This window comes from Lasioglossum baleicum, chromosome 5, assembly GCF_051020765.1.
Source record: "Lasioglossum baleicum chromosome 5, iyLasBale1, whole genome shotgun sequence".
Taxonomy (NCBI): domain Eukaryota; kingdom Metazoa; phylum Arthropoda; class Insecta; order Hymenoptera; family Halictidae; genus Lasioglossum; species Lasioglossum baleicum.
The window spans coordinates 14,664,461-14,679,672 of NC_134933.1; the positions used below are offsets into that span (position 1 = coordinate 14,664,461).

Genomic DNA, 15,212 nt, shown 5'->3' on the forward strand with positions numbered 1-15,212 from the left:
TTCGATTTTTAAAAAAGCGGAAAGTAATGGACACACGTCAGAAAGGTGGAGCTGCTAAAAACTAATATTTGTTTTCCTCCATTACACAGTTTGCGAAAAGGCAGTACGTACATAACCGCTTTTTAAATCAATATTTTGTTGGACCACTTTCACATTTCCAGTTGGAACAAGAAGCGCGAGACAATTTGCGGAACGATAAATTTGTTTAATGAAAATAAAACCATGCGGGCCGCAACGATTCGCGTTTACGTCGCCGGGTCTATTGTACCAGACCTAATCAAAAGTAATATTACACGGGGATGATTTCAAGCGGGTAAAGGCAAATGCGATACGTAAGGCGTCCGCGATAGTGCTGCAAATAACGGTTGTTCAGATATGGGAACGACAATGCCAGACGGCCAAAATGCACGTTAGAGACGCCTAACTGCCGCCTCTTATTGAAACATCATCTCTGCTTACTAGTATGGAAACGACTGTCGACACTTATCCATAAAGCGAATGTCCTCGAGGTATTACCTGCCGGCGGCCCTTTGTTCTCGCGGACCTTAACGATCGTTTCTTTGTCTTTTTCCTTCATGCTTCTGCTTCCAGAGTTGGCCTGACGCTGGCTACTTCACAGAGAACGATACGATGAAATAACGTTAATTTTTATTTCGTTTATCTTAGCCAGATGTTTATCGCGCTTTGTGTAGTCGAACTATTTTCATGATTTTATACAATCGAAGATAGGGTTTTAATACTGTTTTTATAATTGTGTATTTATATGTATACGTCAAATACGTAAAAACGTTTCAGGTCTAAGGTGTTTGTTTAAAACAACAAAAACTACGACTTACGATTGTTTCCTTGTTGAGTTATTCTTACGGTTTTATTGTCGACCACTGGTTTTTAACACATTATCTACCGGCAATTGTTTCATAATTTTTTACAGTCCATGGCTAAGGATTTTTAAATAGATCTTTCAACAGTAATAGCAATTTTAATCCTGAACGTTTGGGATCATTATGCCAAGTCCAAAATACGAAGATGAACGCGATACACTCCTATCAGCTCTTTTCTGTTGCAAGTACTGCCTCCCGACTTGTATAAAATGCTTCTTATGTGGCCCAGCAGATATTAAAGGACTGTCAATTATCTTCGATTTTATTAAGCGATGTACAATTAAAATCTAATCTCATTAAATTTACCAAGTAGAAGCTATATAAATAGTTGTAAGTTAAGTTATAAGGTGCTATTATGCATTGTTAAGAGAATATGTAATATGTCAATATGTTCATGTAGTATTTATGCTACATAAACCATACTTGGTTTAAAGCATTAAATAAATAATAATATAATATTATTTTTAGGTTTCTTTTTAATATTGGACAATTATTGAAAATCCTATGAATACTTTTTATAATTATCTACTTTTATGACAAGCACATAATGTAGAACGTTTGGAGACAATTGTACAAAATGGTGGAGATATAATTGCTAACGAATCTGTTACTTTAAAATGTGAACTTTTGCAATCATCCGACAGTAACAATAAAATTTAAAAACCGTTTCTACGAGTGACCCAACGATCCAGGAGACGAAACGGAGGAAGGGGGGTGTAGTTCGATAGGATGACAATGGTGCACGCCATCGATCACCGGCGTAATAGGAAATGCACATATGACGAGGTCTTCATGGCTCGTTGCTCGTCGAAGTGAAGCCTAGAGGCACGCTTATAATGGAGAGAGCATTGCACTTGTCCGATCTGATGTGGTCTAAAATCTGACGCTCCCTCCGGGTACGGCCCCCTCGGCGATGGCCCCGTTTCCCCTGCAAGTAGCTGGCCCTGTATCTCTGCATTTAGCGAATTTGAACGATAGCTCCATTCGAAAAAGAGCGCGAGAGGGCTTTGTCGCGGGGACGCACCCGGGCAGATCCGATGACCGCATCTGTTTGCAATTGAAACAAGTGGTCCGATCTCCTCTTGGTTTCATTGGTTTATTGGTCACCGTTCGACCTGCCGCGACAATTCCGACGGTCCTCGAAATTTATTGCTTTTCAATCTGCTCTTTTTTACTGTATACTTATTTATTCAAATGAGTGCTGCTACAAAAATCCCGTGAAATCTGAATTAATTCAATCCTGTTGTTATTATAATGTATATTCGGTTGGCAAGAGAGAGAAAGTAATTTCGGTATTTTAAGGCGAAATGAAACCGAATTTCTTTATTAATTCCGACGGCCCTCGAAATTCCTCGAAATTTATTGCTTTCCAATCTGCTCTTTTTTACTGTATACTTATTTATTCAAATGAGTGCTGCTACAAAAATCCCGTGGAATCTGAATGAATTCAATCCTGTTGTTATTATGAAGAAATATATTGGGTTGGTAAGAAAGTAATTTCGGAATTTTAAGGCGAAATAAAACCGAATTTCTTTAATCAATCGATGAACTTGAATAAAATATTTATTGTATTTTATGTTACACCTATAAAATATTTTCTTATTTATTCTTTTTGGTAAAAGATCAAAAGGAAAAATATCTCATTCATTAAAGTTCATTGCTTGAATAAAAAATTGGGCTCTATTTCACCTTCATCAACTCGGTAGTTCTAATGTGAAAGTGCATCATCCCTGAGCAGTCGAGGGGTGACTCAGAGTCACCACTAAAAATTGCTGTACCATTATTCACAATATTGTTTACATTATTAAATATGTTGATATCTAATCAATTACTACACATTTAAGTATTGTGTGAGGTATTAGATATACAAATTAATTCGTGGCAATCCCAATTATCAGATCATTAAGTATGAAACTTGACAAATGTGTTTGAAATTTGTGTTTTATTTGTCAAGTTTAATGACTTGATATTATTTGTAATTTTGTTGTATATCCAAATCTTTCACTGGTATCATCGTAAAAGGATGCAACCGTATGAAAAATGATGGCGATTATTTTCAAGACTTGAGTATGTTTTGGTTGTTTGTAAGTGGACACCAAACATATGAAGACGAAGCCACGTCTTAATTTGTACAGCTAATATTATATCAATTTCATATCCATAAAATGAAAAAAATCATATGCAATGGAATTATTCTAGATCGGAAGAAACATTTAATTTCCAAGTTAAAATAGCTCCGACTGCAAAGGGATAATATTCAAATACTGTGGATGGACAATGGTAGGGGTAAAGTCAACCCCCATGGTTCAAGGTGCGACTTTAATTCACCTAGTACAGGGAGGTACAAAGCAAAATAGTGGTGTCATCTTTTCCACTCTCAACAAACTGATCCTCGAAGCATCTCTCTGTCTAAAAACATCGTCCCCAAAACATCTATCACTGTGAAACATCATGCTCTTCCACTATTCAACGCCTCAGAACTTCAGGCTACGTGCAACAGCATTCAGGAAAACAGCCACAACACTTGGCCCGCCTCTCCACTTCCACGTCCTGTCCATTCTTTCATAAAACAGGCGAGATTAACGTGTCGCATTCTATACAATCTTCAGCTTTTAGCGGGAGTGTTCCGAGGAAGTAGGAGGGCAACGGAGAGGCCAGTATTCGACCGCTAATTCGTTCCGCTCGTAAACGTTTTGGTGGTCGCCGTTCAGAAGCGTGTAAACCGCGACGGAAACCACGGACCATACGTTTCGACGAGCCTACTTGCACAGTCGTGAAGGTATTAGGAAGCATGATTTGCTGTCATTGTCCGGGGACAAGCGACATTACTTGCTTGTTTAGGCGAGAGAGAGAGAGAAAGGCGACGGTGACGTACCCTTGCCAGATTTATGGTTCTTCAGAATCTCGCGAGACTCCTTTTCGAAAAGGGACTTGTGTTCAGCTTTTGATTTCTGGCAGGAGGCTGTTGGGCCACTGTCAGGTCGCTGTCAGCCCGATGGTAGTTCTGCTAAATTTGTTCGACCGCAGGAAAACCAGGAATGGGCGGGCACCGAGGGTGCGGGTGGGCTCCCAGGACGTTCAACGAAGGATAATCCTCGGAATAGACGATCATCCAATTACGGTGCAGGTGACCCGAGCGTCATTTGTATTCATTTCGCCTTCGTCTTACTTCCTTGTTGCCAGTAGGTGCGTCTTGCCGCCGGAACACCGTGATCTTTCTCTTTCTCTCGTTCTGCCTTCTTTCCTCTGTCTCTGTTCATCCATCGTTCTTCTTTCCCAACTCTCTTACGCTATTTGCCCTCTGCCAACATCAAAGCGAGAGATTATCCGACTGAGTGTTAAACAAAGACTTAGCCGGACTTTCGAGTGGGGCTTTCCCAGGGATTACTCGATCCCGGCCGTTTTAAAGCAATTAATTTAAACCCGGTTGCTGTGACCACACAGTCTCTAATCCTATCTATGAATGAAGGGTGAAACACTGGCGGCTGTAAATTTTCGGCCCTTCGTGCCGTGCGTGCACGCAACTACAGCTACCCCCTCTTTGGTTCCGAAGAAATTTTCAATGTCACTGTTTCATAGCATTTGCCATTTTTCAGACTCCAACAAATGCTTCGGAAGGTGTTCTGTTTCCCGTAATCGAGGCATCACATTTTTATTTCGAATAAAGGTTCGCCAAATATTGTTCATTCAAAAGAAAAATTTTTTTTTAAATACCACGTTTTTAAAACGGTCTAAAAAGTATAAAATAATTTTTCCTAGCCCCGTACACGTTCCTAACCCCATACAGATAGTCCTGAAAATTTGTGATTGTGAATTTGTAATAGCTATGAAAATACTTGTAAGATCTAAAACGAAAAACTTTTTTGTTATTTTATGTTACCAACTTGGAAATGTAAAATAATTTGTCGCTATTTAGATACTGGATTACCAGAATACGGTACACCACAATTTATATATTTATTATTATACTTTTTTAAATATATTTTGAGTTCTGTCACTATTCTTACGAATGAACAATATGTTGTACTAATGAAAGAATGTTCGATCAACTAAAAATTCAGTCTACGCGCGCGCGCGCTCGGATCTTACGCGTCTACGTATCGTATCCCGAAGCAATACAATAACGGTCGGGGTTCCTAGGAGTACTCTCTTGGGTTTTGATAAATTTCCGAGCACGTTGCCATGATCGGAGGAAGAGCGAACAAATAAATCTCATCGTGATCTTGACTTTTAGCATATTTTGCCAATTAAACTACCCGGCGACGTTTTACGAGCGCCAGTCAGTTATTCCAACACTTCTCCCGCAGTCCCAACGGTGTCTTTGTTTCGTTCTACTCGAGGTGAATTTACCTCGTTCAAAATGCAAATCTCGCATTGGTAAGTGAACCTGCCTTTAGAAATCGTGCCGGTGTGCGGATTGAAATGATTGTACCATTTGCTTGATGGAGAAATCAACAGATCATCAACGTCGATATTCCTCTTACACATCAGCTTTTAAGAAAGTGGAATGAAATAAAATCCTATTTTTAATGGGAACGGCGTTTTTAGATCCAATACAAATAAAAATAGCACTACGTTCTGTCGAACGTTATATTCTAGTATTTTTGGAAAATTTTCGTAAGTCATAAATACATATAAACACAGCCGCAGTATAGTCATAACTTCTGAACTGATCGTAGTAAAAACTCGACGAAAATCGTACAGTGACTGGGAAAAATATTCGGACGCTCTAAAAAAGACAATAATTTTGTAAATACTTTTCTACTGTACGATTTGAACTTTTTTTGGGAAGATAGAGCAATTAGTTTACTACAGGATGTGAAAATAAGGTTTTTCAAAAAATGCAATTGTTCGGAATTGTAGGAAAAATACTAAAAATTGCATTTTACAACTTTGTTATGTGGGCCTACATTGAAAAATTAAAATATACGTTTAGTAGATCTGTGTCAATTATATGCACTGTGAAAGTTTCATCGAAATCGGTTGATGCGAGAAAAAATGATGAAAGAAGTAAGAATTCTTAGATGCAGGCAGAAAATCGTGAAAATCTGTCATTTTTACCATCTTTAAACGTTTGTAACTCATTGCAACGTCGACCGATTTTGACGAAATTTTCAGGATATGTTCAATTGACACAGATCTACAAAACGTATTTTTTAAATTTTCAATATAGGCCCACATAAAAAGTTGTAAACTGCAACTTTCAGTATTTCTTCTACAATTCCGATCAACGGCTATTTCTGAAGGAAACATTTTTCACATCCTGTCCTAGCTTCCCAAAAAAGTTCAAATCTTATAGTACAATATTTAAAAAGTTATCGTCTTTTTTAGAGCGCCCGAATATTTTTCTGAGTCACTTACAAACATCCGCAGTCTAATCATAACTTCTGAACTGATCGTAGTAAAAATTCGAAGAAAATCATACGTGTACTGTTATGCTTGTAGTACAAGATTTTTACCCTAAAAGCTGCGCAGTCGACGATATTGCTGTTAATTATTAATTCATTTCTTCGTGGGGCTCGATTTATTAATTTTACGTTTGTACTCAATTTGAGAAGCGTAGCTTTTATAGTGATTAGAATACAAAATGATTGTTCCTGTAGATATTATTACACTTGTACGGCAATGTTGTTATAGTAGTAAGATGTCCAGTTGCTGTTATGATTGATTCTAATGTTTAAACGAACGAGGTACTTAACTGAAGTGTCAGGTGTACACGCACGATGTAGAATCAAAAAAGTGTGTAAAAGATCGAAGGTATCGTTGATATTCGGCAAGTCGCCGTGAAAAGAGGCAAATCAAGGGGGAAGAGGAAGCGTCTTCGGGAGTTGGGTCCAAGCCACCAGCGATCTGCTGGTTGGAGGACGAAGAGAAGCTTCTAGAACGTGGTTTAGGGTAGATAGGGGCGAAAGTCAGTGCACAGCCCCTGTGGGGGCCACTAGCTGGCTTCGTGCCTCCGTCACGACTTCAGGAACTCCTGCTGCCGACTCTGCTGAAAGCTGTACAACCTGAGTATCAAGGGGTGACAGGGGGAGGACTAGGGAACTGGTCACCTCCACACCACGATGGAACAATTCGTTGTCACCGCGAAACTGAGATTTGTTTGCTGGAACTTTGCCGGGGTTTGGAGAAGTGTAATGGATCGATAACAAGGTTCATTTCATCGAAAATTGCATTTGAATCCGACAGCATTCGTCATTCGCTCAAGATGGAAGCAACGTCATGAGCAGGTATAGGACTTATTAATAATTTCATGACCAAGAAATATAGACTTTCAATTATTTCTTGTACATAATCTTTTGAACAATAATTTAGTATTCTCTATTCTTATTTGCTATTGTTTTGAAACACCAAGAAACAAACAATAAAGTGTTTTCATCTTGAAGATCTTGTGCAAGAAGTCTTTCAAATATAAAATAAGAAATTACAAAGAGTAAATGTATTATCCACAATCTAGTGCTGACAAACCGTTAGATCAACATTACCTTCATTGCGAAATATATATTTTACATATTTTATAGATTGGATCAGTTGTTCTTAACTTTTTTTAAGTCAGGGAACACTTGTAACTATATGAAAAATTTGCGGAACACCAAAATTAATGATTATGACATAAATATATTTTATAAAATATATTATTTAATATATTTCGCGGAATTTCGCGGAACACTTGCAAAAAGCTCGCGGAACACCGGTTAAGTACCAGTAGATTAGATGTTCCAGGACCTCTAAATGATGGTGTACACATACTTCTGTACGACACTTCTAATCTTCCCAAAAATTGAAGAATGTTATAAATGTCTGCTAGTTCGATATAGTCTGTAGATCGCCGTGATGGATTATTTTTGAGCATAGACTGGCGGCGAACGCAGGGGTTGCTCTCACGGTTCGGTCGTGTTATTAGCTGCCGGTATGGGCATTAAACTTTATTAATATCCTTATCAAAAACAGCAACGCGGCTAACTACCGGAGTTGCAGTTCGCGGGATTCGGAAGTTCCTTCGCTCCTCTGTTCGAGGATAGTTGCCGGGGCTTCTCCCGTGGGCGCCGTGGCTAGCCGTTGGGTTTGCGAGCCCTGAAGGACTAGTCTGTATCTCTGGCAAACTATCGTTCAGAACGTGTACAAGGGGCAGGATAGCGGTCCACGTAGATAGTTGTGTCTTTCCTCGTGCACTCGTACACTCGCCGCCACCGGAAACGAATTAAATTTGCCTGAAGAATTTCTCATTCCCTCACCCTGCCACACAAACTCATTTTCAAACTTGTACATTGACGAATTCGCTGAAACCTCCAAACGCAAAAACGATGCAACAGTCACTGGAGTCGCTAGACCAGGTCAACCCAAATGATTTCACGGGCCACTTTGATAACCCGTAACGTGATATGAACTGTTGTGTGAGTTTTCTCAACGGCAGCTACTCTCTGCACTCCTTACTATTATCTTGCGCCCCACGTTTTTCGTTTTAAATCTTACAAGTATTTTCATAGCTATTCAAAAGTCACAATCACAAATTTTCAGGACTATCTGTATGGGGTTAGGAATCTTTATGGGTCTAGGAAAAATTATTTTATACTTTTTAGTCCGCCTTAAAAACGTGGTACATATATCAACAATTTTTTTATATTTAAATAATTATTTTCTGCTTTCTAATCTTGTGTGTGTGAAATTTTTCAATCGACTTCAAACATTTTGATGAGTACATAATAGGGTTCCGTACGGAACTCTAACCCTAACGAACAGACAAGAAAGCGAGTTAAATATTGCATTGTCATCCAGTTCTGATCTACGTTTAAAGTTTCAAGTCTCTAGCTCATCGGGAAGTTAGTTTAGAATAAATTGCAAACTTTGTATCGAACAGACAAACAGACAGACAAGAAAGCGAGTAAATGAAAACGTGGTAGAATGCAAAAATGGAGTGAAATTTTTGGAAATATTGGTTGAGCAATCTAATTAGTAGGAATGAGCAGAGACGTGCCATAAAATGGTCAGCTAATGTAACACGTTCGCACGGAGTGAGAGCTTTTCAGTTTCGAAACTTACAGTCCCGATAGTTAAACGTTCGCGAACTTTCGCAAATATCCTAATGACTCATTTCTAGTGAAAGGTTCGCGAATGTGTCCCGAATGGAAGGAAGGGACGTGTCCCGTAACCCACGCGAGTAAAGTTATGATGGTTTATGAATACCCCCGTAACGAATGCCATGCTAGCCCTACGAGCCCCGTTGAATACCGTGCCGTTATGCTATAATAGGAAAGTATAACGCGTGATTTTCTATGCTGGAAATTGTTTTACGCCTATAAACACAACCTGCTGTGCAGTGACAGTTGGCGCATAAATGTGTAATGACTGTCGCCTTTACGAGCCCGTATACATATATGTATAAAGTTCTTTCTATCTATACACTTTCCAACGATTTGAACGTAACATATGCCATTTCCATCGTTATGCAAATTATTGGATTTTTATTCTAATTATCTGAAATTAATATGTGACAGTTCCTTATGAAAATATCAAATTTTTCATCGGCACAGTTCTTGCTTTACGGGTGTGTCAATTTATTTGCGTCGGCGTCAACTTGCTGATAAATGCAACATTTTTATAAATGGTTCAGTGTTAAGTTCAGGAAGTCTTTACGCGTTTCAAGAAAATATTTATTATTGATATTATATTGCTATGGTTCACAGAAAGAGAAGAATATTAGACAAATGACAAGATCCCAAATTGAATTTACAACGAGTTGATCAAAATAAGTGGAACAATGAAAATGTGAGAAGATTGCAAATGACGTCTGCTAAAATCTTCCCTTCTAGGGGAACAGTTGCTTTTCTAGTGACACTGCCCAGTGAAATATGCACTTATGCAGGTACTGCGATATAATACGTTCTAATGTCGAAGTCGCCAATTCAGGGTGTCATGACGTATCGTTGACATAACTGCAGGGGGCGCGATAGGTAGCAATTTGTAGAAGGAACCCCTGCGGAGCGGACGGCGTAGAGTCGCATTTAGCTCAAGGCACAATATGCTACGGCACTTGATTAAAACACCGTACTGCATTCTCCGTCGCATAAAACACTCTTACACGACGATGCAAAGGGATTGCTCCGCCGAGGCTAATTTAGCTGACGAACCAAGGACACTGTGCAACGAATGCCATGCCATACTGCATCCTATAGTTAATATTCTCGCAATCGTCTCTCCGAACGTACGAAAACAATCAAGTATTTATAAACACTTTCGAATATTGTCACAAATTTCAGCTGGTCATGGTCAACTGACATATTTATTATTAAATGTTCCTTGATTATTTGATCAAAAACGGTAACAAATTTAATAGCACATTTACATTTCATTGTATTCAATATTAAATATTTTATCGTTACATATGTTTTAATATTAAAAAGTATACGTTTAATATTCTACTGCTGTGTATGCTTTAATATTAAAAACAAGTGGGTATGTATTTAGTGGTGAACACTTCATTATTATGCACATGGAACTTTCAAAAGACAATTTTTCTTCTTAAAAGATATTTGCCCGGGCAGAATTAAAATTCTTCACGTAAGATGAGAGAAAACATTACTTCTATCTGAAATTGAACCACAATAATTTTACGAATTTTGTAGACAAATTTCTAAAATCAGAAAATGTGCAGAAGAATATTTTTTTAAATAATCGAGACCAATTTAGCCCCTGAAAGACTTGAAAGTCAAGTTCCAGTGAATCTAAATAAATAAGTACAGTCATTTACCTTTTAATATTCAGGATCCGGGAAAGAGGTTCGACACGTTGCGTTTTATAGTTTGCAAATCGAAAACGGAGGAGCAACAGTAATACTCAAAGCGATACGTAGCATGATGCAGAGGCTCATTGTTAACAGTCTACGAGTAGAGGGCTCCGAGAAGATATACCAACAGATGGAGGTGTTAATAATTGATAGTCGTGCCCCCTCGCTGGTACTTGGGGGTGAGCTGCTAAGGGTTGATGGATATTTTTTTCAGGGTGAAGGAAGAATTGCGTATGATGCACTTAATTATTTTGACGAAGCCCATTGTTGTTTCCTCGCATGCTTGGTGGGGTTCGCTGACGAAACTTGATACCCCGAAATCGTTTATGAAATTGTTGACTCCGTGACGAAATCACACGCAATTTTCCTAAAAATTCTATAGCGCCGCGCTAGTTTTAAGGACACGCACTATTCTTCTTGTGATATTTATTTAAATGAGAATAGATATTTGTGAATATCACTCTTGAGGGTAGGTACGATAGCTATTGGAGAGTTATGCTGCCAGCTCTCTGTCCAGCGGAGTTCTGCTCCCGAGGGCGACTGCCGAGAGTAAAACTCTCAACTCGATATGTAGCGTTAGTTATAGCTACTGCAATACAAAACAATGCTTCGTAGAGTATTTCCGCTGGTTTTCTATACAGCTAGATTGACTTTATAGTACTTATTTTTCCGAACGAAGTTGCTCACCTTTTACAATATGTGCGGTTCTGTCGCACATTTTATTCAACTCCTCTTCGTTGCAATTAATGCAGAAACTTTGCATTTTGTATTAAGATTCGTAGCATGCTGGTGAAGCAAGAAGCTGAGTTCTTGGAGTAACAATATGCTATTGATTGATTCCTTTTGATAGTGAATTCTGTTTGGCAGGTGCACATGATATGGTCTGATTTTTGGCTAACTAAGAGGAAGTCTTAGACCAGCTGATGAATCAGTAAGTTCACCTCGTGGACCGGTTGCAAGTTTGATGGGTGTGCAGCACGTTTAATCGTTTTTGCTCACAAAAAATGTTAGACGCAAATGAAACAGTCGATGATACAAAAAGCTGACTTCTTGGGTGACGGTATCAAATGGTTATTGTTGATAATAAACCTCAAGTGTTTATAATAACTAGATAGCGGATCTTTATGCAAAATAAAAATGATTTGCATTAATTGTGGAAAGCAGGAATAACACACAAATTGATTTCATCCCTTAACGACTTTGTTACATTAAAAGGAATATTACAACATTCCCGAATTTTTAAAATCTTTTACTGTTTTATATTTCACCCAACCAATTTCTTCATAAATGCATAAAGATCCGCTGTCTAATAATAACATTATAACAACGTGGAGACAAGAAATTGATCAAGGCAAGGATCACCAGCGATCCGAAGAGAGTCTTCAGGACATACATTCTTAACAATTTGCTCGAACATGAGTTTGATGGAAATCCTCCGATGCCGATGACATAAGAAGCTGGCCCAGGGTATCGAACGATTGCTCGTTGATAATGAATTCCGTTTGGCGGTTGTACAGCGAGCGATTCATGAATATTGCACGTTAGAGTGCAGAGTATTATTCGGTTACGAGGCGTGATTAGCGTCTCCGTCAACTCACATCAAACTTTCCCGATTAATCAAGCCGACCTGGCCCTACGGGTGTGCCGTGCGCACGTTCCTCGCCCGATCTCTCTCCACCTTCCGGCTTCTGATCCCTGCTCCTCGTTCCCTTTCCGGTCCGTGGGCCTTCCCTTTCGCGGTGGTGACGATGCGACCGTAATGTAAACTAATTAAACTGGAGGCCAAGCACTAATGTGTCCATTATGCCGTTCTGCCCTCGGCCGAGCTTCGCACCGGACCCTCAAAACCCACACCCTGCCAGCTTCACTCCTTTGCTACCTCTCGCGGTTCGTTCACTCTGTGACCCTGATTCGACCACTGGCTATGCTAACGATCTACCGATACTGTCTTAACCCTCTTCGTCCCCAAACACCTAAACCGGAGGCAATGGACCGTGTACAAGTCCATCAAGTTCAAATTCTCTTTTGCGCCTTCAATTTTTTATGCGCTATAAATTCTTAATTTCTTGTTGCTTCTATAGAGTAATGCGTAAAGTAATTTAGTTTAGAGGTGGAACATTCGGCGGCAGATTTTGATGGAGTCGTCTCTTCGGTGTTCATCAATTAATATCTTTAAGCCTGCGTAAAATATGAGACAGTAAAAACTCTGGAACAATTTACAAAAATATTTAAGTATGTATTTATAAACGGCCCTCTTACACAAAAACACATGGTACAATTCTCAATGGTCTCAATTCTACGTAATTGTCTTATATTAATTATATTAATTAATTACATAATATTATAATATTAATTAATTACATTCTATTCATTATATATAATTTTGTCATATTCTCTTCAACTCTCTCTCTCTCTCTCACAGAATTTGATAGAAAAAGAAATTTCTATTCGATTCCTATTTAGCAATGAGATTAACGGAATAATGAATATCTAGCCCATAGCACGATCCCAGAAATGTGAATCATTGTTGACTGGATATGAAGAAATTGATAATTAATACGTGAGATTTGCAGAAAATAGAAAATCGATGAGAGTCGTTAGAGAACGTTGACCCGGATTATGCGAAACGAACGACGGCATCTTAGATCGCGAAAAGGGTGAGATTTGATGAATCAAAGACTGAAAGGGGACGTTAGGAGGGTTCGCGCGGTTCACGAATGAGACGGGACGAGGCGCGGCATAGCTCATTTAATTACAAATTCCATTAAAATGAATGCCAGTTCAGAAACAAACTCCACATATCTGCATTAAGCCGCGGGACGACACGTCTTAATCAGGTTAATATAAATATGAAATATGCAGCGGGGTGTTAGCCCCCCCGGTTGCTCGCGGGTAAAGGGTGGCATGGACGTATCCAGCATACGTGTGCCACCACCTTACGACTCCTGGGGGGCGCCTTCATATTAACCCTTGCATATTAAGCACACGATAAGCGGATTCTCAAATATTAACGTTGTCACCGGGTGCCCGACCAGGCGACAGCTTGCTCGGCCTGGTCCTTACACCACTTGCTGTTTGCCCAAAGACGGATCCATCTCATTGCCGGGAATAATACACGAACTACTGTTACGCATCAACGGGAAAATCCTGACGCGCCCCCTCGAGGATTGCGATGCGTAGACGCTCTTCTTCGGGCTCCCCGAACTACCGAATAGCTGTGGACAATGTTCCGTCAACATCCATTTATGCCTTCAGTTTATCGAATTAGTTCTCAGTTCGATATTTCGGATCCATTCGCAATTTCGATTCTGAAATCCTTCGGGAAACAAGAAATAATGGATTCATGTTTATGAAAGATATTTTTTTATATCATTTTTTAGTCTCTTTTTTTACTAATTTGGATCTAATAATAATTACATTCGTACAGATCGTGAATTCATTTTAGGTTTTGAGGTTAAGAATTGCTGCCTACGATTAAATATTTTTATTTGAAAAAAATTGCTGTGTATTCCAGAAGCATAGATCTCGCGGGCACGGTAATCGTGGGATTCGATTCCCGAATTCACGGCTCCGAAGAAACGATTTCATCTGGCCGCGCGGCGAAACTAGTTTAAACGACATATTTGCCGACCTCGCGGAAAGTAAACTTTAATCAAGCTGTACCTTGGTCCGAGGTCGAAAAAAATTCCGCAGAGGACGGGTGTTCGGAAACGGGAGAGAGCAAAAAGGAGAGAGAGAGAAAGAGAGAACGGGGAAAAAAGGAAGCGAAGGTAAAGGACGTGCAAACATTTTGACGGCTCGATATTTTTCAATATAACCGCGGCGCCGTAACTCCGGTCACCAGGGGAAATCTGGCTAGGTTCCCGAGACTGGACGATATTATAAATATTAGATCAATTAAGAATTAACACACGGTCAGTATCCAAGTATTCCCCTGTCTGTTCTTTCTCATTCACGGCGTTCGAGGCTCCGCAAGGGCTAACGACTTTATAAGTCGAGACCGACGATTCTTGTGTGTCTATGTCTCTCTGTGTGCGACTATGCGTGCGCGCGCGCGCGTGTATGTGTGTATACGTGTGTACGTGTGTCGGAGTCAAATATCGCGGCACGTACATACAGAAGCGAGAGATCGAGGAAACGAGAAAAAGAGGTGAAACGCGGAAGACCGAGAGACGACACGGGAGAAAGAGAGAGAGGGAATGCGAGAAACGAGAGAAGGAATACTCGTGCGTGGTCCCAGAGTCCCAGAGCCGATCCTGCCAAGTTATTTAAATTCAAATTCGAAATATCGTCGAGGGTTGCTAACATATTGTTTGTTTCGTTTGGGCCGTGGCGATAGTGAGAGAGGGTGAAGGCTATCTCGCGGTTGAAAACGTTCTCCTCCTCGATTCCTCTTCGTCAATTGCCGTGCAACTTCGAACCTCGCAAAAATACCTCCGAGCAGTGGATTCTAATTTTCTGATCCGACCACCGTGTCCTCCTTCGATCAGTTTGCACCGCTATAATTGCTATGGACACTGTGTACGACGTACAATCTACCAACCCAT

At 39.7% G+C, this 15,212-nt stretch overlaps 1 protein-coding gene across 1 annotated transcript in view; it reads left to right on the forward strand.

Annotated features, from left to right (window-relative positions):
• The window catches only part of LOC143209196 (uncharacterized), a 194,934-nt gene that overhangs the window by 122,401 nt on the left and 57,321 nt on the right, over positions 1-15,212 (forward strand). The gene's annotated exons all lie outside the window — the stretch shown is intronic.